Consider the following 27,554-nt stretch of genomic DNA (forward strand, 5'->3'; position numbering starts at 1 on the left):
GTTGAAACATTCCCCCAATATTTACCCTGTCTAACCCCTTGAGAATCGGATGTGTTTCAATCATATCCCCCCTCATTCTTCTGGACTCCAAAGAGTACAGACCCAATATTTCCTCGTTGATCTTCTTACTCATAGAATCATAGAATCCCTACCGGATAGAAGGAGGCCATTCGGCCCATCTAATCTGCACCAACTCTCCAACAGAGCCTTATCCCCGCAACCACACATATTTATCCCGCTAATCCCCCTAGTCTACACATCTTTGGACACGAAGGAGCAATTTAGCATAGAACATAGAACATAGAACATTACAGCGCAGAACAGGCCCTTCGGCCCACGATGTTGCACCGACCAGTTAAAAAAAAAAACTGTGACCCTCCAACCTAAACCAATTTCTTTTCGTCCATGAACCTATCTACGGATCTCTTAAACGCCCCCAAACTAGGCGCATTTACTACTGATGCTGGCAGGGCATTCCAATCCCTCACCACCCTCTGGGTAAAGAACCTACCCCTGACATCGGTTCTATAACTACCCCCCCTCAATTTAAAGCCATGCCCCCTCGTGCTGGATTTCTCCATCAGAGGAAAAAGGCTATCACTATCCACCCTATCTAAACCTCTAATCATCTTATATGTTTCAATAAGATCCCCTCTTAGCCGCCGCCTTTCCAGCGAAAACAATCCCAAATCCCTCAGCCTCTCCTCATAGGATCTCCCCTCCATACCAGGCAACATCCTGGTAAACCTCCTCTGCACCCTCTCCAAAGCCTCCACATCCTTCCTGTAATGTGGGGACCAGAACTGCACACAGTACTCCAAGTGCGGCCGCACCAGAGTTGTGTACAGTTGCAACATAACGCTACGACTCCTAAATTCAATCCCCCTACCAATAAACGCCAAGACACCATATGCCTTCTTAACAACCTTATCTACTTGATTCCCAACTTTCAGGGATCTATGCACACATACACCTAGATCCCTCTGCTCCTCCACACTATTCAAAGTCCTCCCGTTAGCCCTATACTCAACACATCTGTTATTCCTACCAAAGTGAATTACCTCACACTTCTCCGCATTAAACTCCATCCGCCACCTCTCGGCCCAACTTTGCAACCTGTCTAAGTCTTCCTGCAAACTACGACACCCTTCCTCACTGTCTACCACACCACCGACTTTGGTGTCATCAGCAAATTTGCTAATCCACCCAACTATACCCTCATCCAGATCATTAATAAATATTACAAACAGCAGTGGCCCCAAAACAGATCCCTGAGGTACACCACTTGTAACCGCACTCCATGATGAATATTTACTATCAACCACCACCCTCTGTTTCCTATCCGCTAGCCAATTCCTGATCCAATTTCCTAGATCACCCCCAATCCCATACATCTGCATTTTCTGCAGAAGCCTACCATGGTGAACCTTATCAAACGCCTTACTAAAATCCATATATACCACGTCCACTGCCTTGCCCCCATCCACCTCCTTGGTCACTTTCTCAAAAAACTCAATAAGGTTAGTAAGGCACGACCTACCTGCCACAAAACCATGCTGACTATCACCTATCAATTCATTACTCTCCAAATAACTATAAATCCTATCCCTTATAATTTTTTCCAACATCTTGCCGACAACAGAAGTGAGACTCACCGGTCTATAATTCCCGGGGAAGTCTCTGTTCCCCTTCTTAAACAATGGGACAACATTCGCTAACCTCCAATCTTCTGGTACTATACCAGAGGCCAACGACGACCTGAAGATCAGAGCCAGAGGCTCTGCAATCACTTCTCTTGCCTCCCAGAGAATCCTTGGATAAATCCCATCCGGACCAGGGGATTTATCTATTTTCAGACCCTCCAGAATATCCTGCACATCCTCCTTATCAACTGTAATACTGTCTATTCTACTCCCTTGCAACCCAGTGTCCTCCTCAGCTATATTCATGTCCCCTTGCGTGAACACCGAAGAGAAATATTGGTTCAATGCTTCACCAATCTCCTCCGGTTCCACACATAACTTCCCTCTGCCATCTATAACTGGCCCTAAACTTGCCCTAACCAACCTTCTGTTCTTGACATACCTATAGAACGCCTTAGGATTCTCTTTAACCCTATCCGCCAAAGTCTTCTCATGTCCCCTTTTAGCCCTTCTAAGCTCGCTCTTCAACTCCCTCTTAGCCAATCTAAAGCTTTCTAGTGCACTACCCGAGTGCTCACGTCTCATCCGAACATAAGCCTCCTTTTTCTTTTTAACCAACAAAGAAACTTTTTTGGTGCACCACGGTTCCCTAGCCCTACCAATTCCTCCTTGCCTGACAGGGACATACCTATCACAGACTCGCAGTAGCTGCTCCTTGAAAAAACTCCACATGTCGGACGTTCCCAGTCCCTGTAATCTCCTAGTCCAACCTATGTTTCCTAATTCTCTCCTAATAGCCTCATAATTACCCTTCCCCCAGCTAAAACCATTGGCCCGAGGTTCATGCCTATCCCTTTCCATCACTAAGGTGAACGTAACCGAATTGTGGTCACTATCACCAAAATGCACACCAACTTCCAAGTCTAGCACCTGGTCTGGCTCATTTCCCAGCACCAGATCCAATATAGCCTCACCTCTAGTTGGCCTGTCTACATACTGAGTCAAAAAACCTTCCTGCACGCTTTGAACAAAAACTGACCCCTCTAACGAGCTAGAGCTATAACAATTCCAGTCAATATTAGTCAAGTTAAAATCCCCCATAACAATTGCCCTATTACTTTCACTCCTAAGCAGGATTGACTCCGCAATCCTTTCCTCAACCTCTCTAGAACTTTTAGGAGGTCTATAAAAGACTCCCAACAGGGTGACCTCTCCTCTCCTATTTCTAATCTCCGCCCATACTACCTCAACAGATAAGTCCTCATCAAACCTCCTCTCTGACACTGTGATACAATCTCTGACCAATAATGCTACCCCTCCCCCTCTTCTACCTCCTTCCCTACTTCGACTAAAACATTTGAACCCCGGGACCTGCAGCATCCATTCCTGCCCCTGCTCTATCCATGTCTCTGAAATAGCCACAACATCGAAGTCCCAGGTACTGATCCACGCTGCAAGTTCACCCACTTTATTGCGAATACTCCTGGCATTGAAGTATACACATTTCAAACCCTGCTCCACCCCACCTCTGCAATGCCGTGCATTGCAGTCCCCATCCATGCATCCCTCACTTTCAGCCCCACTACTCAGGATCCCTCCCCCCCCCCGAATCAGTTTAAACCTCCCTGCATGGCCTTAGCAAATTTACCCCCCAGGATATTGGTCCCCTTCTGATTAAGGTGTAGACCATCCTTCTCATAGAGGTCACACCTTCCCCAGTACGAGCCCCAATTGCTTAAGTACCTGAACCCCTCCCTCCTGCACCATCCCCTCAGCCATGAATTCAAACCTTCCCTCTCCCTATTCCTCTCTAAACTATCCCGTGGTACAGGCAAGAGTCCAGAGATAACCACTCTGTCAGTCTTGGCCTTTAGTTTCCACCCCAACTCCATAAATCCCTGCCTAATATCCCCTTCCCCTATCTTCCCTATGTCGTGTGTCCCCACATGTACAATAACTTGTGGTTTATCTCCCTCCCCCCTAAGAGTCCTGAATACCCTGTCAGACACATCCCGGACCCCAGCCCCTGGTAGGCAACACACCAACCCTGAGTCCCTACCTTTAGTTCCGACCCTCCTATCTGTCTCCTTAATTGTGGAGTCCCCAATCACAAGGCCCAGTCTTTTACAGCCCCTAACCACCTGAGCTTTCTCACTCGGCTCACCCCCAGAGATCTGCTCTCTATGCTCAGTTGATTCCTCCTCAACTGTAGCCTCCAGCACCGAAAACCTATTATGGAGGGGAACCGCCCCAGGGGATTGTCTTCCCGATTGCTTCTTACCCCTCCTCCTGGCATTGACCCAAGCCTCATTTCTAGGAGTTACTATTTCTCTATAACTCCTATCAACTTCCACCTCCGCCTCCCGAATTATGCGGAGTTCCTCTACCTCCCCCTCCAGCTCCTTTACACGCTCCTCCAGAAGCTGCAATCTAATGCACTTCTTACAACTAAAATCTCCTGAAACACTACTGGATTTCCTCACCACATACATCCCACAGGAGATGCAGCATACTGCCTGAACTGCCATCCCTGAAGCCATTACCAGCAAGAAAAAAAGAAAACAAAAAACTTCCCCACACTTCCCCAACTGTCACACTCTACTGCAGCCCGAGCAGCACTCCCTCACTGAGACACCAACTGTCACTCTCCACTGCAGCCCGAGCAGCACTCCCACAGTGAGATACCAACTGTCACTCTCCACTGCAGCCCGAGCAGCATGGCCAATCCATCTAACCTACACGTCTTTAGACACTAAGGGGCAATTTAGCATGGCCTATCCACTTAACCTGAACATCTTTGGACATTAAGGGACAATTTAGCATGGCCAATCTACATAACCTGCATATCTTTGGACACTAAGGGGCAATTTAGCATGGCCAATCCACTTAAACTGCACATCTTTGGACACTAAGGGGCAACTTAGCATGGCCAATCCACCTAACCTACACATCTTTGGACACTAAGGGGCAATTTAGCATGGCCAATCCACCTGACGTACACATCTTCGGACACTAAGGGGCAATTTAGCATGGCCAATCCACCTGATCTGCACATCTTTGGACACTAAGGGGCAATTTAGCATGGCCCATCCACCTAACCTACACATCTTTGGACACTAAGGGACAATTTAGCATGGCCAATCCACCTAACCTGCACATCTTTGGACACTAAGGGACAATTTAGCATGGCCAATACACCTAACCTACACATCCTTGGACACTAAGGGGCAATTTAGCATGGCCAATCCACCTAACCTGCACATCTTTGGACACTAAGGGGCAACTTAGCACGGCCAATCCACCTGACTTGCACATCTTTTGACTGTGGGACGAAACCGGAGCATGCGGTGGAAACCCATGCAGACATGGGGAGAATGCACAGTCTCTGCACAGACAGTGACCTGAGGCTGGAATCAAAACCGGGTCCCTGGAGCTGTGAGGCAGCAGTGCTAACCACTGTACCACCATGCCACCATTATTTGTGGGATCTTGCTGTGCATTGATAGGCAGCCTCGTTGCAATTGTAGCTGCGCTTTGGGGGGTGAGGAAATCTGGAAGATGCTATCTAAACAGCACCTCATCCTATTGGTGGTCCGGGGTTCAATGGAGTTGACAAGTGACTGCAATATTAAAATGAGGTTCAGCTTCACTTTATGAATAAGGTCAAATTATGTCGAGCTTTGTCAGTTTAATCTCCAGGACGTGCTGGTACAGTCTGACGGTGATTGCATCATAGAACATAGAACATAGAACATAGAACATTACAGCGCAGAACAGGCCCTTCGGCCCACGATGTTGCACCGACCAGTTAAAAAATTCCATCAGGAATGTGTTTTGTCCTTTCACAGGTTATTTATAAAGATATATTCATTTACAGGATGTGGGCATTGCTGGTTAGACCAGCATTTATTGCCCTTCCCTAATTGCCCCTTGAGAAGGTCGTGGTGAGCCGCCTTCTTGAACCGCTGCAGTTCCCTGTGGTGTAGGTACACCGGATGTGGAGATGCCGGCGGTAACTACCCAGCCTTCAGGAGAACAGTGACCACGACACCACACAGCCCTGCCACAGCAACCTCTGCAAGACGTGCCGGATCATCGACACAGATGCCATCATCTCACGTGAGAACACCATCCACCAGGTACACGGTACATACTCTTGCAACTCGGCCAACGTTGTATCCCTGATACGCTGCAGGAAAGGATGTCCCGAGGCATGGTACATTGGGGAAACCATGCAGTCGCTACGACAACGGATGAATGAACACCGCTCGACAATCACCAGGCAAGAGTGTTCTCTTCCTGTTGGGGAGCACTTCAGTGGTCACGGGCATTCAGCCTCTGATCTTCGGGTAAGCGTTCTCCAAGGCGGCCTTCACGACACACGACAGCGCAGAGTCGCTGAGCAGAAACTGATAGCCAAGTTCCGCACACATGAGGACGGCCTCAACCGGGATCTTGGGTTCATGTCACACTATCTGTAACCCCCACAACTTGCCTGGACTTGCAAAATCTCACTAGCTGTCCTGTCTGGAGACAATACACATCTCTTTAACCTGTGCTTAATGCTCTCTCCACTCGCATTGTCTGTACCTTTAAGACTTGATTAGCTGTATTAGCATTGATTAGCTTGATTAGCATTCCAATCATTATTTTGTAAATTGAGTTTGTGTCTCTGTATGCCCTGTTTGTGAGCACATCTCCCACTCCACCTGACAAAGGGGCAGCGCTCCGAAAGCTAGTGGCATTTGCTACCAAATAAACCTGTTGGACTTTAAGCTGGTGTTGTTAGACTTCTTACTGTGTGTAAGTACACCCGCAGTGCTGTTAGGGAGGGAGTTCCCAGATTTTGACCCAGCGACAGTGAAGGAGCAGCCGATATATTTCCAAGTCAGGATGGTGAGTGGCTTGGAGGGGAACTTGCAGGTGGTGGCGTTCCCATGTATCTTGTCCTTCTAGGTGGTTGCGGTTGTGGATTTGGAAGGTGCTGCCTCAGGGGCCTTGGTGAGTTCCTGCTTGTAGATGGTACACACTGCTGCCACTATTTGTCGGTGGTGGAGGGAGTGGATGTTTATGGATGGGGTGCCAATCAAGCGGGGCTGCTTTGTCCTGGATGGTGTCGAGCTTCTTGAGTGTTGTTGGAGCTGCACCCATCCAGGCAGGTGGGGAGTATTCCATCACACTCCTGACTTTGTGCCTTGTAGATGGTGGACAGGCTTTGGGGAGTCAGGAGGTGAGTTACTCGCCGCAGGATTCCCAGCCTCTGACCTACACAGTATTCCCAATAGGAGAAGACATTTTGAACCATTGTTCTTATTTCCCTGTTATACAGTTTTTTATCTTCTGGGATATGGCTAATCTAGTTGAATTTCTGGTCAGTGATTGTCCCCCAGGATGTTGATAGTTGGGGAGGGGGGGGTGGTGGAGTGGGGGCGCGCTCCAGCATGGTAATGCCAAGAGGTGATGGTTGGATTCTCTTGTCAGAGATGGTCATTGCCTGGTACTTGTGTGGCGTGAATGTACTTGCCAGCCCAAGCCTGCATTGTCCTCAATTCAAGGAAGGATCACGACACTGGCACTATCCTCCAGAGTCGGTTTCTCAAACACATGCAACCTTTTTTCTGCCATTCCACAGTATCTGAACTGAAATCATTTGTGTTGGGATCGTAACCTAATCCATCACGCAAACCAGCCTCCCATCCATTGACTCCTTCTACACTTCCTGCTGTCTCGGCAAAACAGCCAGCATAATTAAGGAGCCCACACACCCCGGACATTTTCTCTTCCACCTTCTTCCGTCGGGAAAAAGATACAAAAGTCTGAGGTCACGTACCAATCGACTCAAGAACAGCTTCTTCCCTGCTGCCATTAGACTTTTGAATGGACCTACCTTATATTAAGTTGATCTTTCTCTACACCCTAGCTATGACTGTAACACTGCATTTATTTATTGATTATTCTTAGAAATCTTAGAAACCCTACAGTGCAGAAAGAGGCCATTCGGCCCATCGAGTCTGCACCGACCACAATCCCACCCAGGCCCTACCCCCATATCCCTACATATTTACCCACTAATCCCTCTAACCTACGCGTCCCAGGACACTAAGGGCAATTTTAGCATGGCCAATCAACCTAACCCGCACATCTTTGGACTGTGGGAGGAAACCGGAGCACCCGGAGGAAACCCACGCAGACACGGGGAGAATGTGCAAACTCCACACAGACAGTGACCCAAGCCGGGAATCGAACCCAGGTCCCTGGAGCTGTGAAGCAGCAGTGCTAACCACTGTGCTACCGTGCCGCCCTTATTGTCACAAGTAGGCTTACATTCACGCTGCAATGAAGTTACTGTGAAAATCCCCAAGTCGCCACACTCCGGCGCCTGTTCAGGTGCACAGAGGGAGAATTTAGCACGGCCAATCCACCTAACCAGCATTCTGCACTCTCTCCTTTCCACTGTGGCACAGTGGGTTAGCACTGCTGCCTCACAGCGCCAGGGACCCGGGTTCGATTCCCGGCTTGGGTCACTGTCTGTGTGGAGTCTGCACGTTCTCCCCGTGTCTGCGTGGGTTTCCTCCGGGTGCTCCGGTTCCCTCCCACAGTCCGAAAGACGTGCTGGTTGGGGTGCATTGGCCGTGCTAAATTCTCCCTCAGTGTACCCGGACAGGCGCCGGAGTGTGGCGACAGGGGGACTTTCACAGTAACTTCATTGCGGTGTTAATGTAAGCCAGCTTGAGACAAATAAATAAACTTAAGCAAACCTGCGACCCTCTTGGCCTGAGTTGCGACAGACTTGCTAAGTATTTCTCTCCTTACTTGACTGTTTACGGGATCGCGATTTACTCCTCAATATCTGTTTTCGCCCTGTGACAAACTGCTATTGTATTGTCTGTGGAAAAGGGATCCTCCTTCCTGATTGTTAATTCGATATTGTGCAATTTCATTGCAACATGACTTGTATTTCCTCTGGTCACCCGTCATGTCTGGTCTGGAGGGAACATGTGAAGCTTCGAATCCTGTTTGGACAGTGGTGCCGCCGTGTCATTGCTATTAATTCATCACTGAGTCACAGACAGTCTGTACGAGAGACTCACAATCAGATATCATCTGTGTAACGCTGGACTGCCCCAAATGTGTGTGTGTGAAGCATGGGTCAGAACTCTGAAATCTTAACACTGATCTCCGGACTATAAAGGCAGCAAAGATTTTTTTTAAAATTAGTTAAACCTTCTATCGCACTAGCAGATCGAATGAGTCACAAAAAAGTACAGCCAAAACTCCCCACAAATCTCTGCAAGGTTACGATGGGTAAGGCAGGGCAGTGGGACTGGGTGGAATAAATGCAAATTGCTGGAATCTGAAACCAAAAGAGAAAATGCTGGAAAATCTCAGCAGGTCCGGCAGCGTCTTTAAGGAGAGAAAAGGCGTTTTGAGTCCAGATGATCCTTTGTCAAAGCTAAAGACGTAGGAAGTGGGAGATATCATTAGCTGCCATGAGCAGACTTTTCCCCTGTGCCCTATGACTCATCTTTCATTCCCTCACCCTAAATATCTCCCACTTTCTCTGCCTTTTAGCTTTGACGAGGGGTCTTCCAGACTCGAAACGTCAGCTCTTTTCTCTCCTTACAGGTGCTGCCAGACCCGCTGAGATTTTCCAGCATTTTCGCTTTTTGGACTGGGTAGAATGCTCTTGCAGAGGGGCCAGCGCAGGCTCGATGGGCCAAATGGCCTTCACCCGCACTACAACGCAGGTTCAGTGATGCGCCCTTGAAGTGTCGCCACTGTTGTGGTGTCGGCAGAGTGACTGCGCACGGCAAGATCCCACAAACGGCAAAGTGTTCATGCCCAGGTCATCTGCCTGTCGGCCATGCTTCTTTAGGGATGAATGTTGGCCAAGTGGTTGTGGGGGATGGGGGGGGGAAGCGGGGGGGTTGACCCCAAAATATATCCACAGGGTATTTTACACCAAACTGGGAGGGGAGGCGGTGGGAGGGGGGGGGGTGGGGTTCTGGGTTGAACATCTTCAGAAAGACGGTACCAGTAGCCAGTGCAGCACTCCCTCAGTACTGCACATGGACTGCCTGCATGGGTTACTTACTCAAGTCCCCGGGATGGGGGCTGGAAGCCACAAAGTGAGAATGCAGTCAGCTGAACCGTGGCCCACCCCAAGGATAGGGCGGTGCGTTAAGATTCATCCCTCGGGATGTCACATTGTTAGACTTGGCCCTGAGATCACAGTAGCGGTCGGGGGTCCCCGGGTACTGAGTTAGATGGCAAAATCTGGCCATTTTTACGGCCCGGTGTCTGATATCTGGACCATCGGCACCTGAAAGGAAAGTACAAGGGAACCCCGTTGTAAAATATGAAACATGGCCGCCACTTTGCGCACAGCAAGATCCCACAATGTGGCAATAACCAGATCTGTTCCTCATGATTTGATTTATTTATTAGTGTCACAAGTAGGCTTACATTAACACTGCAATGAAGCTATTGTGAAAATCCTCCAGTCGCCACACTCCGGCGCCTGTTCGGGTACACTGAGGGAGAATTTAGCACGGCCAATGCACCCTAACCAGCACATCTTTCAGACTGTGGGAGGAAACCGGAGCCCCCGGAGGAAAACCCCCCATGCAGATGAGTGGCTTAGAGGGGTAAATGTGTGGGGTTACTGGGATAGGGAAGGGAGAATGGGCCTGGGTGAGGTGCTTTGTCAGAGGGTAGGTGCAGACTCGACAGGCCCAATGGCCTCCTTCATCACTGCAGGGATGCTAAGAAGATAAATCTTCGCCACATTATTTAGCACTGCTGCCTCACAGTGCCAGGGCTCCAGTAGATGGACTGAAAGGCCTCCTTCTGCACTGTAGGAATTCGATGGATTCTGTGGGTGTTAGTAAAAGCTGTGGGGTGTTTTTATCTTCATTTCCTTGGAGGCTTCTTTGTTCAAAAAAAGATTGGAGTTGGGGTGAGAGTCTGGGCGGAGGTGATGGAGGCAGGAGATGGGGGCAGCTGCTAAAACCTCCAGGAACTCCAAACAGAATCATCACAGCACATTGCAAGGAGTCTCATTTTGGTGTCACCCAGACCAAAAATAAACAGAGTTTGTGAACTAACCTCCACTCACCTGATGAAGGAGCAGGGCTCCGAAAGCTCGTGATTCCAAATAAACCTGTTGGACTTTAACCTGGTGTTGTGAGACTTCTTACAATGTCCTTTCGGGAAGGAAATCTGCCATCCCTACCTGGTCTGGCCTACAGGTGACCCACAGCAATGCTGGGTTGACCCTCAAATTCCCTCTACAATGGAGGGCAAATAGGGGATGGTCAATAAATGAATCCCATGTCCGGTAAAATTATTTTTTTAAATATCGGAAGAGTTCCAGAATGGAGAATGTTGGGGCTTGAGGGGGCAACTGGATTCCTCCTGTGGTGCATTGGTGTTTGTGCGATTGTCAGTTGGAAAGTATGTAGATATTCAGCTGAACCCACGATCCTTGCTGGGACTGCCGAGTTTACTGAGCGTAAACTTCCTCTGTGGCTATCACCACAGCATTCCCCATTGCCGACATGCTGGTGAAGGTTCACCGTATGCACCAGTCAATGAATTCGTTTGTGAGCAGTATTTACCCAGTTCTTGTTTAAACCAAAGTGTGTAAAGAAAATCCACAACAGAGGCATATGACATAAACACAATTTATTAGCACTGCTCGACATATCTTTTTAAAAAGATCATGAATAGCAGAGCCTTTGGCAAGTTTACTTCTCCTGTCTGGGTAGCACTCCCGCCTCCGACTTAGGCTAGTTAAAGGATCAAGTCCCACTCCAGAGGTTTCAGCACATAATCTGGGCTGGCCTTCTGCCAAGGTGTTGGTAGACGTGCCGTCTTTCGGGTGAGACACTAAATCCAGACCCCCATCTGAGAGGGATACATAAGATCCCATGGCATTACTGCCAGCATAGAATTCCTACAGTGCAGAAAGAGGCCATTTGGCCCATCGCGTTTGTGCCATTTTTCTGAAAGAACGTCCAACCCTGGCCCTCCCCTCCTCCCCATCCCTGTAATCCTGTGCATGGCCAATCCACCTAACCTGCACATCTTTGGACACTAAGGGGCAATTGAGCACAGCCAAACCACCTAACCTGCACATCTTTGGACACTAAGGGGTAATTTAGCATGGCCAATCCACCTAACCTGCACATTTTTAGACACTAAGGAGCAATTTAGCATGGCCAATCCTCCTAACCTACACATCTTTGGACACTAAGGGGCAATTTAGCATGGCCAATCCTCCTAACCTACACATCTTTGGACACTAAGGGGCAATTTAGCATGTCCAACCCACCTAACCACATCTTTGGACACTAAGGGACAATTTAGCATGGCCAATCCACCTAACCTGCACATCTTTGGACACTAAGGGGCAATTTAGCATGGCCAATCCACCTAACCTGCACATCTTTGGACACTAAGGGGCAATGTAGCACGGCCAATCCACCTTACCTGCACATCTTTGGACATTAAGGGGCAATTTAGCATGGCCAATCCACCTAACCTGCATAGCTTTGAAGTGCGGGAGGAAACCGGAGCACCCGGAGGAAACTCACGCAGACTCGGGAAGAATGTGCAAACTCCAGTCACCTGAAGCCGGAATTGATCCTGGATCCCTGGAGCTGTGAGGCAGCAGTGCTAACCACTCTGCCACACATACAAGAAAACCAAATTTCAAACAATCACAAAATTGTTCAGATCATTTGAAATTTGGTACTCTTGCACCTGTCCTGATAAATGCAAGGTAGAAACTTTGACAAAATGTCTTTCTATTCCACAATAGCTAAGGAATTCAGTAGCCTTATCCCACATAGCAATGATACACGACAGGGAGATATCTCATACCTAGACAGACCAATGTCTTTCTCTTTCCTCTTTTGCCTGTCTCTCTCGCTCCCTCTATTATATTACTTTCAGTTAAAGCTACACATATTTATAATTTATTAATTCATGTGGACATCGCTGACTAGTCCGACATTTATTGCCCATCCCTAATTGCCCCTTGGGAAGGTGGTGACCAGCTGTCTTCTTGAGCCCATGACTGTCCATGTGGTGTAGGTACACCCACAGTGCTGTTAGGGAGGGAATTCCAGGAGTTTGACCCAGTGACAGTGAAGGAACGGTGATATACTCCCAAGTCAGGATGGTGAGTGATTTGGAGGGGAACTTGCTGGTGGTGGTGTTCCCATGTATCTGCTGCCCTTGTCCTTCTGGATGCGAGTGGTCATGGATTTGGAAGATGCTGTCGAAGGAACCTTGGTGAGATTGTACAGTGCATCTTGTACACATGGCTGCCATTCTGGATTATTGGTGGAGGGAGTGAATGTTTGTGGAAGGGTTACTTTGTCCCGAATGTTGTTGAGTTTCTTGAGGGTTGCTGGAGCCGCACTCATCCAGGCAAGTGGGGAATAATCCATCACCCCCCTGACTTGTCCCTTGTAGATGGTGGACAGGCTTTGGGGGAGTCAGGAGATGAATTATTCGCTGCAAGATTCCCAGAATCTGCAGTACTTCTGAGACTAGTCCAGTTCAGTGTCTTCTCCGAGGGCAAGTCCAAGCGTATTGATGTTGAGTGTGGGGAGAGTTTATCAAGGCCAACTCCAAGGAAGGAAATAATGGAGACAGAGGGGAAACGGTCACATCAAAATATTTTTAGCACAGCCGCTCCCACTCGACCCCCACACTCCTCTGACCAGTCGCTGAAACATGTTTAACGCTTCTTTCATGTTTAGTTTGGTTCAAAGACAAAAGCTTTCTCAGCCACACTCTGATGGAAAGGTTGGCAACAAAGAGGCTATCTGAATCAAAAAGATTATATTTAGTCTGTTTGTTGTGGCTAACTATGTCTTGCAATGAGACATCTGGGATCCGAACAAACTCTCCACTCTGTGCGGGAAGGAGGATTAACCCTTGCTGAGGTGGCTGTCTACACAAGATTCAGCTCAACTTAATATAATCTCTCCTTATCCAGCAGGGTAAACCCCAGCTCTAAATCTGTGCAGCATAGGTAAAGATAACCTGACATTAGATGGTGAAATGATGCAGGGACTGTCAGGACTTATTCCCATACAGCGTGTGGGGTATATCAGAGAATGTTACACTGAGGGGTGTGGGGTGTATCAGAGAGTGTTACAGTGAGCAGAACACTCAGTGAGGAGTTTGCACATTCTCCCTGTGTCTGCGTGGGTTTCCTCTGGGTGCTCCGGTTTCCTCCCACAGTCCAAAGATGTGCGGGCTAGGTTGATTGGCCATTCTAAAGTGCCCCTTAGTGTCCCGGGATGCATAGGTTAGAGGGGTTAGTGGGTAAATATGTAGGGATATGTGGATAGGGCCTGGGTGGGATTGTAGTTGGTGCAGAGTCGATGGGCCGAATGGCCTCTTTCTGCACTGTAGGATTCTATGATCTATCAGGGGTGTGGGGTATATCAGAGAGTGTTACAGTGAGGGTGTGGGGTATATCAGAGTGTTACAGTGAGGGGTGTGGGGTATATCAGAGAGTGTTACAGTGAGGGGTGTGGGGTATATCAGAAAGTGTTACAGTGAGAGGGTGTGGGGTATATCAGAGTGTTACAGTGAGGGGTGTGGGGTATATCAGAGAGTGTTACAGTGAGAGGGTGTGTGGTATATCAGAGAGTGTTACAGTGAGAGGGTGTGTGGTATATCAGAGAGTGTTACAGTGCGGGGTGTGGGGTATATCAGAGAGTGTTACAATGAGGGGTGTGGGGTATATCAGAGAGTGTGACAGTGAGGGGTGTGGGGTATATCAGAGAGTGTGACAGTGAGGGGTGTGGGGTATATCAGAGAATGTTACAGTGAGGGCTGTGGGGTATAACAGACAGTGTTACAGTGAGGGGTGTGGGGTATATCAGAGAGTGTTACAGTGAGGGGGTGTGGGGTATATCAGAGAGTGTTACAGTGAGGGGTGTGGGTTATATCAGAGAGTGTCACAGTGAGGGGTGTGGGGTATATCAGAGAGTGTTACAGTGAGGGGTGTGGGTTATGTCAGAGAGTGTTACAGTGAGGGGATGTGGGGTATATCAGAGAGTGTTACAGTGAGGGGTGTGGGGTATATCAGAGAGTGTTACAGTGCGGGGTGTGGGGGATATCAGAGAGTGTTACAGTGAGGGGTGTGGGGTATATCAGAGAGTGTGACAGTGAGGGGTGTGGGGTATATCAGAGAGTGTGACAGTGAGGGGTGTGGGGTATATCAGAGAATGTTACAGTGAGGGCTGTGGGGTATATCAGAGAGTGTTACAGTGAGGGGTGTGGGGTATATCAGAGAGTGTTAGAGTGAGGGGTGTGGGGTATATCAGAGAGTGTTACAGTGAGGGGTGTGGGTATATCAGAGAGTGTTACAGTGAGGGGGTGTGGGGTATATCAGCGAGTGTTACAGTGAGGGGTGTGGGGTATATCAGAGAGTGTTACAGTGAGGGGTGTGGGGTATATCAGAGTGTGTTACAGTGAGGGGGTGTGGGGATATCAGAGAGTGTTACAGTGAGGGGGTGTGGGGTATATCAGTCTGTGCAACAGTGAGGGGTGTGGGGTATATCGGAGTGTGTTACAGTGAGGGGTGTGGGGTATATCAGTGTTACAGTGAGGGGTGTGGGGTATATCAGAGAGTGTTACAGTGAGGGGTGTGGGGTATATCAGAGTGTGTTACAGTGAGGGGGTGTGGGGATATCAGAGAGTGTTACAGTGAGGGGGTGTGGGGTATATCAGAGAGTGTTACAGTGAGGGGGTGTGGGGTATATCAGAGAGTGTTACAGTGAGGGATGTGGGGTATATCAGAGAGTGTTACGGTGAAGGGTGTGGGGTATATCAGAGAGTGTTACAGTGAGGGGTGAGGGGTATATCAGAGAGTGTTGCAATGAGGGGTGAGGGGTATATCAGAGAGTGTTGCAATGAGGGGTGTGGGGTATATCAGAGAGTGTTACAGTGAGGGGTGTGGGGTATATCAGAGAGTGTTACAGTGAGGGGTGTGGGGTATATCAGAGTGTGTTACAGTGAGGGGGTGTGGGGATATCAGAGAGTGTTACAGTGAGGGGGTGTGGGGTATATCAGAGAGTGTTACAGTGAGGGGGTGTGGGGTATATCAGAGAGTGTTACGGTGAAGGGTGTGGGGTATATCAGAGAGTGTTACAGTGAGGGGTGAGGGGTATATCAGAGAGTGTTGCAATGAGGGGTGAGGGGTATATCAGAGAGTGTTACAGTGAGGGGTGTGGGGTATATCAGAGAGTGTGACAGTGAGGGGTGTGGGGTATATCAGAGAGTGTTACAGTGAGGGGTGTGGGGTATATCAGAGAGTGTGACAGTGAGGGGTGTGGGGTATATCAGAGAGTGTGACAGTGAGGGGTGTGGGGTATATCGGAGAGTGTTACAGTGAGGGGTGTGGGGTATATCAGTGTCACAGTGAGGGGTGTGGGGTATATCAGAGAGTGTTACAGTGAGGGGTGTGGGGTATATCAGAGTGTGTTACAGTGAGGGGGTGTGGGGATATCAGAGAGTGTTACAGTGAGGGGGTGTGGGGTATATCAGAGAGTGTTACAGTGAGGGGGTGTGGGGTATATCAGAGAGTGTTACAGTGAGGGATGTGGGGTATATCAGAGAGTGTTACGGTGAAGGGTGTGGGGTATATCAGAGAGTGTTACAGTGAGGGGTGAGGGGTATATCAGAGAGTGTTGCAATGAGGGGGTGTGGGGATATCAGAGAGTGTTACAGTGAGGGGTGTGGGGTATATCAGAGAGTGTTACAGTGAGGGGGTGTGGGGTATATCAGAGAGTGTTACAGTGAAGGGTGTGGGGTATATCAGAGAGTGTTGCAGTGAGGGGTGAGGGGTATATCAGAGAGTGTTGCAGTGAGGGGTGTGGGGTATATCAGAGTGTTACAGTGAGGGGATGTGGGGTATATCAGAGAGTGTTACAGTGAGGGGTGTGGGGTATATCAGAGAGTGTTACAGTGAGGGGGTGTGGGGTATATCAGCGAGTGTTACAGTGAGGGGTGTGGGGTATATCAGAGAGTGTGACAGTGAGGGGTGTGGGGTATATCAGAGAGTGTTACAGTGAGGGGGTGTGGGTATATCAGAGAGTGTTACAGTGAGGGGTGTGGGGTATATCAGAGAGTGTGACAGTGAGGGGTGTGGGGTATATCAGAGAGTGTGACAGTGAGGGGTGTGGGGTATATCAGAGAATGTTACAGTGAGGGCTGTGGGGTATAACAGACAGTGTTACAGTGAGGGGTGTGGGGTATATCAGTGTCACAGTGAGGGGTGTGGGGTATATCAGAGAGTGTTACAGTGAGGGGTGTGGGGTATATCAGAGAGTGTTACAGTGAGGGGTGTGGGGTATATCAGAGAGTGTTACAGTGAGGGGTGTGGGGTATATCAGAGAGTGTGACAGTGAGGGGTGTGGGGTATATCAGAGAGTGTGACAGTGAGGGGTGTGGGGTATATCAGAGAGTGTTACAGTGAGGGTGTGGGGTATATCAGAGAGTGTTACAGTGAGGGGTGTGGGGTATATCAGAGAGTGTGACAGTGAGGGGTGTGGGGTATATCAGAGAGTGTGACAGTGAGGGGTGTGGGGTATATCAGAGAATGTTACAGTGAGGGCTGTGGGGTATAACAGACAGTGTTACAGTGAGGGGTGTGGGGTATATCAGAGAGTGTCACAGTGAGGGGTGTGGGGTATATCAGAGAGTGTTACAGTGAGGGGTGTGGGGTATATCAGAGAGTGTTACAGTGAGGGGTGTGGGGTATATCAGAGAGTGTTACAGTGAGGGGTGTGGGGTATATCAGAGAGTGTTACAGTGAGGAGTGTGGGGTATATCAGAGAGTGTTACAGTGAGGGGTGTGGGGTATATCAGAGAGTGTTACAGTGAGAGGGTGTGGGGTATATCAGAGAGTGTTGCAGTGAGGGGGTGTGGGGTATATCAGAGTGTTACAGTGAGGGGTGTGGGTATATCAGAGTGTGTTACAGTGAGGGGGTGTGGGGATATCAGAGAGTGTTACAGTGAGGGGTGTGGGGTATATCAGAGAGTGTTACAGTGAGGGGTGTGGGGTATATCAGAGAGTGTTACAGTGAGGGGTGTGGGGTATATCAGAGAGTGTTACAGTGAGGGGGTGTGGGGTATATCAGCGAGTGTTACAGTGAGGGGATGTGGGGTATATCAGAGAGTGTTACAGTGAGGGGTGTGGGGTATATCAGAGAGTGTTACAGTGAGGGGATGTGGGGTCTATCAGAGAGTGTTACAGTGAGGGGTGTGGGGTATATCAGAGAGTGTTACAGTGAGGGGGTGTGGGGTATATCAGCGAGTGTTACAGTGAGGGGATGTGGGGTATATCAGAGAGTGTTACAGTGAGGGGTGTGGGGTATATCAGAGAGTGTTACAGTGAGGGGTGTGGGGTATATCAGAGAGTGTTACAGTGAGGGGGTGTGGGGTATATCAGAGAGTGTTACAGTGAGGGGATGTGGGGTATATCAGAGAGTGTTACAGTGAGGGGTGTGGGGTATATCAGAGAGTGTTACAGTGAGGGGTGTGGGGTATATCAGAGAGTGTTACAGTGAGGGGGTGTGGGGTATATCAGCGAGTGTTACAGTGAGGGGTGTGGGGTATATCAGAGAGTGTTACAGCAAGGGGTGTGGGGTATATCAGTCTGTGCAACAGTGAGGGGTGTAGGGTATATCGGAGTGTGTTACAGTGAGGGGTGTGGGGTATATCAGTGTTACAGTGAGGGTGTGTGGGGTATATCGGAGAGTGTTACAGTGTGGTGTGTGGGGTATATCAGTGTCACAGTGAGGGGTGTGGGGCATATCAGAGAGTGTTACAGTGAGGGGTGTGGGGTATATCAGAGAGTGTTACAGTGGGGGGTGTGGGGTATATCACAGTGTGTTACAGTGAGGGGGTGTGGGGATATCAGAGAGTGTTACAGTGAGGGGTGTGGGGTATATCAGAGAGTGTTACAGTGAGGGGGTGTGGGGTATATCAGAGAGTGTTACAGTGAGGGGGTGTGGGGATATCAGAGAGTGTTACAGTGAGGGGTGTGGGGTATATCAGAGAGTGTTACAGTGAGGGGGTGTGGGGTATATCAGAGAGTGTTACAGTGAGGGGGTGTGGGGTATATCAGAGAGTGTTACAGTGAGGGGTGCTGGGTATATCAGAGAGTGTTACGGTGAAGGGTGTGGGGTATATCCGAGAGTGTTAAAGTGAGGGGTGTGGGGTATATCAGAGAGTGTTGCAATGAGGGGTGAGGAGTATATCAGAGAGTGTTACAGTGAGGGGATGTGGGGTATATCAGAGAGTGTTACAGTGAGGGGGTGTGGGGTATATCAGAGAGTGTTACAGTGAGGGGGCGTGGGGTATATCAGCGAGTGTTACAGTGAGGGGTGTGGGGTATATCAGAGAGTGTTACAGTGAGGGGGTGTGGGGTATATCAGAGAGTGTTACAGTGCGGGGTGTGGGGTATATCAGAGAGTGTTACAGTGAGGGATGTGGGGTATATCAGAGTGTGTTACAGCAAGGGGTGTGGGGTATATCAGTCTGTGCAACAGTGAGGGGTGTGGGGTATATCAGAGAGTGTTACAGTGAGGGGTGTGGGGTATATCAGAGAGTGTTACAGTGAGGGATGTGGGGTATATCAGAGAGTGTTACAGTGAGGGGTGTGGGGTATATCAGAGAGTGTTACAGTGAGGGGTGTGGGGTATATCAGTGAGTGTTACAGTGAGGGGTGTGGGGTGTATCAGAGAGTGTTACAGTGAGGGGTGTGGGGTATATCAGAGTGTTACAGTGAGGGGTGTGGGGTATATCAGTGTTACAGTGAGTGGTGTGGGTTATATCAGAGAGTGTTACAGTGAGGGGGTGTGGGGTACATCAGAGAGTGTTACAGTGAGGGGTGTGGAGTATATCAGAGAGTGTTACAGTGAGGGGTGTGGGGTATATCAGAGAGTGTTTCAGTGAGGGGGTGTTGGGTATATTAGAGAGTGTTACAGTGAGGGGGTGTGGGGTACATCAGAGAGTGTTACAGTGAGGGGTGTGGAGTATATCAGAGAGTGTTACAGTGAGGGGTGTGGGGTATATCAGAGAGTGTTACAGTGAGGGGGTGTTGGGTATATTAGAGAGTGTTACAGTGAGGGGTGTGGAGTATAACAGAGAGTGTTACAGTGAGGGGTGTGGGTTATATCAGAGAGTGTTACAGTGAGGGGTGTGGGGTATATCAGAGAGTGTTACAGTGTGGGGTGTGGGGTACATCAGAGAGTGTTACAGTGCGGGGTGTGGGTTATATCAGAGAGTGTTACAGTGAGGGGTGTGGGGTACATCAGAGCGTGTTACAGTGAGGGGTGAGGGGTATATCAGAGAGTGTTACAGTGAGGGGGTGTTGGGTATATTAGAGAGTGTTACAGTGAGGGGTGTGGGGTATATCAGAGTGTTACAGTGAGGGGTGTGGGGTATATCAGAGAGTGTTACAGTGAGGGGTGTGGGTTATATCAGAGAGTGTTACAGTGAGGGGTGTGGAGTATATCAGAGAGTGTTACAGTGAGGGGTGTGGGGTATATCAGAGAGTGTTACAGTGAGGGGGTGTTGGGTATATTAGAGAGTGTTACAGTGAGGGGTGTGGAGTATAACAGAGAGTGTTACAGTGAGGGGTGTGGGTTATATCAGAGAGTGTTACAGTGAGGGGTGTGGGGTATATCAGAGAGTGTTACAGTGTGGGGTGTGGGGTACATCAGAGAGTGTTACAGTGCGGGGTGTGGGTTATATCAGAGAGTGTTACAGTGAGGGGTGTGGGGTACATCAGAGCGTGTTACAGTGAGGGGTGAGGGGTATATCAGAGAGTGTTCCAGTGAGGGGGTGTTGGGTATATTAGAGAGTGTTACAGTGAGGGGTGTGGGGTATATCAGAGTGTTACAGTGAGGGGTGTGGGGTATATCAGAGAGTGTTACAGTGAGGGGTGTGGGTTATATCAGAGAGTGTTACAGTGAGGGGTGTGGGGTATATCAGAGAGTGTTACAGTGAGGGGTGTCGGGTATATCAGAGAGCGTTACAGTGAGGGGTGTGGGGTATATCAGAGAGTGTTACAGTGAGGGGTGTCGGGTATATCAGAGAGTGTTACAGTGAGGGGTGTCGGGTATATCAGAGAGTGTTACAGTGAGGGATGTGGGGTATATCAGAGAGTGTTACAGTGAGGGGTGTGGGTATATCAGAGAGTGTTACAGTGAGGGGTGTCGGGTATATCAGAGAGTGTTACAGTGAGGGGTGTGGGTTATATCAGAGAGTGTTACAGTGAGGGGTGTCGGGTATATCAGAGAGTGTTACAGTGAGGGGTGTCGGGTATATCAGAGAGTGTTACAGTGAGTGGTGTGGGGTATATCAGAGAGTGTTACAGTGAGGGGTGTCGGGTATAACGGAGAGTGTTACAGTGAGGGGTGTCGGGTATATCAGAGAGTGTTACAGTGAGGGGTGTGGGGTATGTCAGAGAGTGTTACAGTGAGGGATGTGGGGTATATCAGAGTGTGTTACAGCAAGGGGTGTGGGGTATATCAGTCTGTGCAACAGTGAGGGGTGTGGGGTATATCAGAGAGTGTTACAGTGAGGGGTGTGGGGTATATCAGAGAGTGTTACAGTGAGGGATGTGGGGTATATCAGAGAGTGTTACAGTGAGGGGTGTGGGGTATATCAGAGAGTGTTACAGTGAGGGGTGTGGGGTATATCAGTGAGTGTTACAGTGAGGGGTGTGGGGTGTATCAGAGAGTGTTACAGTGAGGGGTGTGGGGTATATCAGAGTGTTACAGTGAGGGGTGTGGGGTATATCAGTGTTACAGTGAGTGGTGTGGGTTATATCAGAGAGTGTTACAGTGAGGGGGTGTGGGGTACATCAGAGAGTGTTACAGTGAGGGGTGTGGAGTATATCAGAGAGTGTTACAGTGAGGGGTGTGGGGTATATCAGAGAGTGTTTCAGTGAGGGGGTGTTGGGTATATTAGAGAGTGTTACAGTGAGGGGGTGTGGGGTACATCAGAGAGTGTTACAGTGAGGGGTGTGGAGTATATCAGAGAGTGTTACAGTGAGGGGTGTGGGGTATATCAGAGAGTGTTACAGTGAGGGGGTGTTGGGTATATTAGAGAGTGTTACAGTGAGGGGTGTGGAGTATAACAGAGAGTGTTACAGTGAGGGGTGTGGGTTATATCAGAGAGTGTTACAGTGAGGGGTGTGGGGTATATCAGAGAGTGTTACAGTGTGGGGTGTGGGGTACATCAGAGAGTGTTACAGTGCGGGGTGTGGGTTATATCAGAGAGTGTTACAGTGAGGGGTGTGGGGTACATCAGAGCGTGTTACAGTGAGGGGTGAGGGGTATATCAGAGAGTGTTACAGTGAGGGGGTGTTGGGTATATTAGAGAGTGTTACAGTGAGGGGTGTGGGGTATATCAGAGTGTTACAGTGAGGGGTGTGGGGTATATCAGAGAGTGTTACAGTGAGGGGTGTGGGTTATATCAGAGAGTGTTACAGTGAGGGGTGTGGAGTATATCAGAGAGTGTTACAGTGAGGGGTGTGGGGTATATCAGAGAGTGTTACAGTGAGGGGGTGTTGGGTATATTAGAGAGTGTTACAGTGAGGGGTGTGGAGTATAACAGAGAGTGTTACAGTGAGGGGTGTGGGTTATATCAGAGAGTGTTACAGTGAGGGGTGTGGGGTATATCAGAGAGTGTTACAGTGTGGGGTGTGGGGTACATCAGAGAGTGTTACAGTGCGGGGTGTGGGTTATATCAGAGAGTGTTACAGTGAGGGGTGTGGGGTACATCAGAGCGTGTTACAGTGAGGGGTGAGGGGTATATCAGAGAGTGTTCCAGTGAGGGGGTGTTGGGTATATTAGAGAGTGTTACAGTGAGGGGTGTGGGGTATATCAGAGTGTTACAGTGAGGGGTGTGGGGTATATCAGAGAGTGTTACAGTGAGGGGTGTGGGTTATATCAGAGAGTGTTACAGTGAGGGGTGTGGGGTATATCAGAGAGTGTTACAGTGAGGGGTGTCGGGTATATCAGAGAGCGTTACAGTGAGGGGTGTGGGGTATATCAGAGAGTGTTACAGTGAGGGGTGTCGGGTATATCAGAGAGTGTTACAGTGAGGGGTGTCGGGTATATCAGAGAGTGTTACAGTGAGGGATGTGGGGTATATCAGAGAGTGTTACAGTGAGGGGTGTGGGTATATCAGAGAGTGTTACAGTGAGGGGTGTCGGGTATATCAGAGAGTGTTACAGTGAGGGGTGTGGGTTATATCAGAGAGTGTTACAGTGAGGGGTGTCGGGTATATCAGAGAGTGTTACAGTGAGGGGTGTCGGGTATATCAGAGAGTGTTACAGTGAGTGGTGTGGGGTATAACGGAGAGTGTTACAGTGAGGGGTGTCGGGTATATCAGAGAGTGTTACAGTGAGGGGTGTGGGGTATGTCAGAGAGTGTTACAGTGAGGGGGTGTGGGGTATATCAGAGAGTGTTACAGTGAGGGGTGTGGGGTATATCAGAGAGTGTTACAGTGAGGGGTGTCGGGTATATCAGAGAGTGTTACAGTGAGGGGTGTGGGGTATATCAGAGAGTGTTACAGTGAGGGTTGTGGGGTATATCAGAGAGTGTTACAGTGAGGGGTGTGGGGTATATCAGAGAGTGTTACAGTGAGGGGTGTCGGGTATATCAGAGAGTGTTTCAGTGAGGGGTGTGGGGTATATCAGAGAGTGTTACAGTGAGGGGTGTGGGGTATATCAGAGAGTGTTACAGTGAGGGGTGTCGGGTATATCAGAGAGTGTTACAGTGTGCGGTATATCAGTCTGTACGACAGTGAGGGGGTGTGGGTTTCACAGGATGGGTTATCACGAGGTGAGTTGAATTTCTCAGAATTGGAGGTGTGTGTGATATTGTTGAGGGGGGCGCGGGGGCTCAGAGTGAGTGGTGTGCAGTATATTCGGGTGAGGAATACAGTGCAGATCAAAGTGAGAGGTGTCGGGTGTATTAGAGTGAGGCGTTTGTTAGCAGAGTGTGAGAGCTTTTTGTACTTCAGCCCAGAGGGCCTGAGTCAGAGGTCAGAGTGCACGGTGTGGGTTGTACTGGGGTGTAACTGACCGAGAGTCAGACTGATAGAGTGTGTTACATTTTGGAGTCTCAGGATGAGCGTTTGTGGGTGAGATCTGCAGAGCAAGTGGGAGATGAAAGCATTTCTATCTTGTGTTATGTTCCAGAGACTGTGTTGTGCAGTAAAAGACAGAAAATTATGGCTTTACCAATTCAATAAATCTGTTTGACATTTGTGGAGTGGGGTCATGTATTCATTATCGGATATGAAGAATATCCTTTATCATTCCTGACAACTTAATATGCATTCAAAACTTAATATGCATTCGAAACAGCGCAGGTATTTATCCAAGTTAAGAGTGATGATAAAGGGAAAGAACGCAGACAGATGGAAAAGGTCAGGGAAGATGGAAGGTCAAAGGAACGACTAGAGAGAGAGAGAAGAAGAGAGGTGGTAATTGTTCTCCCTGTGGACAGTGTTCATTCTACTTTATATCAGGGTGGCACAGTGGTTAGCTCTGCTGCCTCACAGTGCCAGGGAACCAAATTCGATTCCCGGCTTGGGTCACCGCCTGTGTGGAGTCTGCACGTTCTCTCCGTGTCTGCGTGGGTTTCCTCCGGGTGCTCCGGTTTCCTCCCACATTCCGAAAGACGTGCTGGTTAGGGTGCATTGGCCGTGCTAAATTCTCCCTCAGTGTTACCCGAACAGGAGTGTGGCGACTAGGGGATTTTCACAGTAACTTCATTGCAGTGTTAATGTAAGCCTACTTGTGACGCTCATAAATAAATTTCAACTTAAACCTGCCCTGCACGTCTTTGGACTGCGGAAGGAAACCCACGCAGTTTCCTTCCACAGTCAAGAGAGAGTGTGAAAATTCCACACAGTGACCTGAGGCCAGAATTGAAGCCAGGTCCCTGGCGCTGTGAGACAGCAGTTCTCACCACTGTGCTACCCTTGCTGCGTGCACATTGACTGATGTGTTCCCTTATGTTCCAATGGCCAGAATATTTCCTTGGCCTTGGGAAGACCTGAAGTGAAAGTCCGAAAGACGTGCTGGTTAGGGTGCATTGTAAGAAGTTTAACAACACCAGGTTAAAGTCCAACAGGTTTATTTGGTAGCAAAAGCTTTTGCTACCAAATAAACCTGGTGGACTTTAACCTGGTGTTGTTAAACTTCTGATGTGCTATCAATAAGGCGAAAGACTACCGGTGTGCCAATACAAGTGTAGGCTTTTATTCACAACAGAATCAGGAGCAAATCCCAACAAATAACCAACCTGGACTGAACAAGGGGGAGGAGACAGCCACCTTTATACTAGGTGCCGAGGGGAGGAACCAAACTGGAAGGGGATGTGTCCAGGTATGACTAACACACACAACGGTGGTCCATATAGGACAAAGGCACAACTGAGGTCCACCACAACTTCTTACTGTGTTTACCCCAGTCCAACGCCGGCATCTCCACATCATGACTAGGGTGCATTGGCCAGGCTAAATTCTCCCTCAGTGTACCCGAACAGGCGCCGGAGTGTGGCGACTAGGGGATTTTCACAGTAACTTCATTGCAGGGTTAATGTAAGCCTACTTGTGACACCAATAAATAAACTTTAAAACTGTGTTTAGCGAGCTCCACTTTCTCCAATATAAATGGTTGACACTGCGGTAGAACAGTTTGTTCATACAGTACTGGAACATCTCAAAAGGATTTAAGATCACCCTTCAGAAAACGAACTCTGGGGTCAGTTATCTCTTCAAAATGCCTTGAATCAGATGTGTGGTCTGGGTCACGTGTTTGCATTGTTGAGCTTGCGACTCAGAGCATGAGAATTCTAGACCCACTCTGGTGTTTTAACACGTTGAGTGCAGTTTTCTTCCACAAAAGGGGAAATAAGACAAACAAGTCAACCCCAAAAAACTTTAAGAAGTTGCACTGCTGTTTACAAACCAGAGTCTCCTTGACTTTCATTAAGGGAAACTTTTTTTGCATTCATTCGTGGGACATGGGCGTCGCTGGCTCGTCAGCATTTATTGCCCATCCCTAGGGCGGCACAGTAGCACAGTGGTTAGCACTGCTGCCTCACAGCGCCAGGGACCCGGGTTCGATTCCCGGCTCGGCTCACTGTCTGTGTGGAGTTTGCACATTCTCCCCGTGTCTGCGTGGGTTTCCTCCGGGTGCTCCGGTTTCCTCCCACAATCCAAAGATGTGCGGGTTAGGTGGATTGACCATGCTAAATTGACCCTAATATCAGGGGGATTAGCAGGGGAAATATGTGGGGTTACGGGGATGGGGCCTGGGTGGGATTGTGGTTGGTGCAGACTCGATGGGCTGAATGGCCTCCTTCTGCACTGGGATTCTATGATTCTAGTTACCCTTGGAGGGCACTTGTGAGTCAACCGCATTGCTGTGGGTCACATGTAGGTCAGACCAAGTGAGAACAGGAGATTTCCTTCCCTAAAGGGCATTAGTGAACCAGATGGGTCTTTTCAACAATCAACAATGGTTTCATGGTCATCAGTAGATTCTTAATTCCAAATTTTTATTTATTGAATTCAAATTCCACCAGCTGCCGTGGCGGGATTCGAACCCGGGTCGCTGGAACATTAGCTGAGTTTCGGGATTAATAGCCTAACGATAACACCACTAGGCCACCACCCCCCCTTGGCTTATGATGTGACTGCAATCACATGCCAAAATGGTTGGCTCTTAGCTTACCCACCGAAGTGGCCTAAGTTTCTGCGTCACCTTCAAAGACGGTCGTTAAATGTTAGCCTTGGCATCGATGCCTATGCCCGGGGAATCCATCAGGCCATTTCTTTTGTTGTTGTTAATGGGATCATAGAATCCCTACATACAGAAAGAGGCCATTCGGCCCATCGCGTCTGCATCGACTCTCCAATAGAGCATCTGCCTCAGACCCAAATCCATCTAACCTACACTATTTTGGACACTAAGGAGCATTTTACCATGGCTAATCCCCCTAACCTACACAGCTTGGGACACTAAGGGGCAATTTAGCATGGATGGTGCGGTGGCACAGTGGTTAGCACTGCTGCCTCACAGCGCCAGGGACCCGGGTTCGATTCCCAGCTTGGGTCACTGTCTGTGTGGAGTCTGCACGTTCTCCCCGTGTCTGCGTGGGTTTCCTCTGGGTGCTCCGGTTTCCTCCCACATTCTAAAGACATGCTGGCCATGCTAAATTCTCCCTCGGTGTACCCGAACAGGCGCCGGAGTGTGGTGACTAGGGGATTTTCACAGTAAGTTCATTGCAGTGTTAATGTCAGCCTACTTGTGACACTAATAAATAAACCTAAACTTAAACCTGCCCTGCACAACTTTGGACTGTGGGAGGAAACCCACACAGTCATGGGAGAAAACCTACAAACTCCACACAGTCACCTGAGGCCAGAATTGAACCCAAAGTCCCTGGCGCTGTGAGGCAGCAGTGCTAACCACAGTGCCACCCTGCCACCCCTGCTGTGGATATATTGACTGCTGTGATCCCTATGCTACAACAGCCAGAGTATTTCCTTGGCCTTGGTAAAAGCAGCCAGCATAATCAAGGACCCCACACATCCCGGACATTCTCTCTTCCACCTTCTTCCATCGGGAAAAAGATACAAAAACCTGAGGGCATGTACCAACCGACTCAAGAACAGCTTCTTCCCTGCTGCTGTCAGACTTTTGAATGGACCAACCTCGCATTAAGTTGATCTTTCTCTACAACCTAGCTATGACTGTAACACTACATTCTGCACTCTCTCCTTTCCTTTATGATTTGATTTGATTTATTATTGTCACATGTATTAGCATACAATGAAAAGTAT

This window comes from Mustelus asterias, chromosome 19 (genome assembly GCF_964213995.1).
Source record: "Mustelus asterias chromosome 19, sMusAst1.hap1.1, whole genome shotgun sequence".
In the NCBI taxonomy this organism is placed as follows: Eukaryota; Metazoa; Chordata; class Chondrichthyes; order Carcharhiniformes; family Triakidae; genus Mustelus; species Mustelus asterias.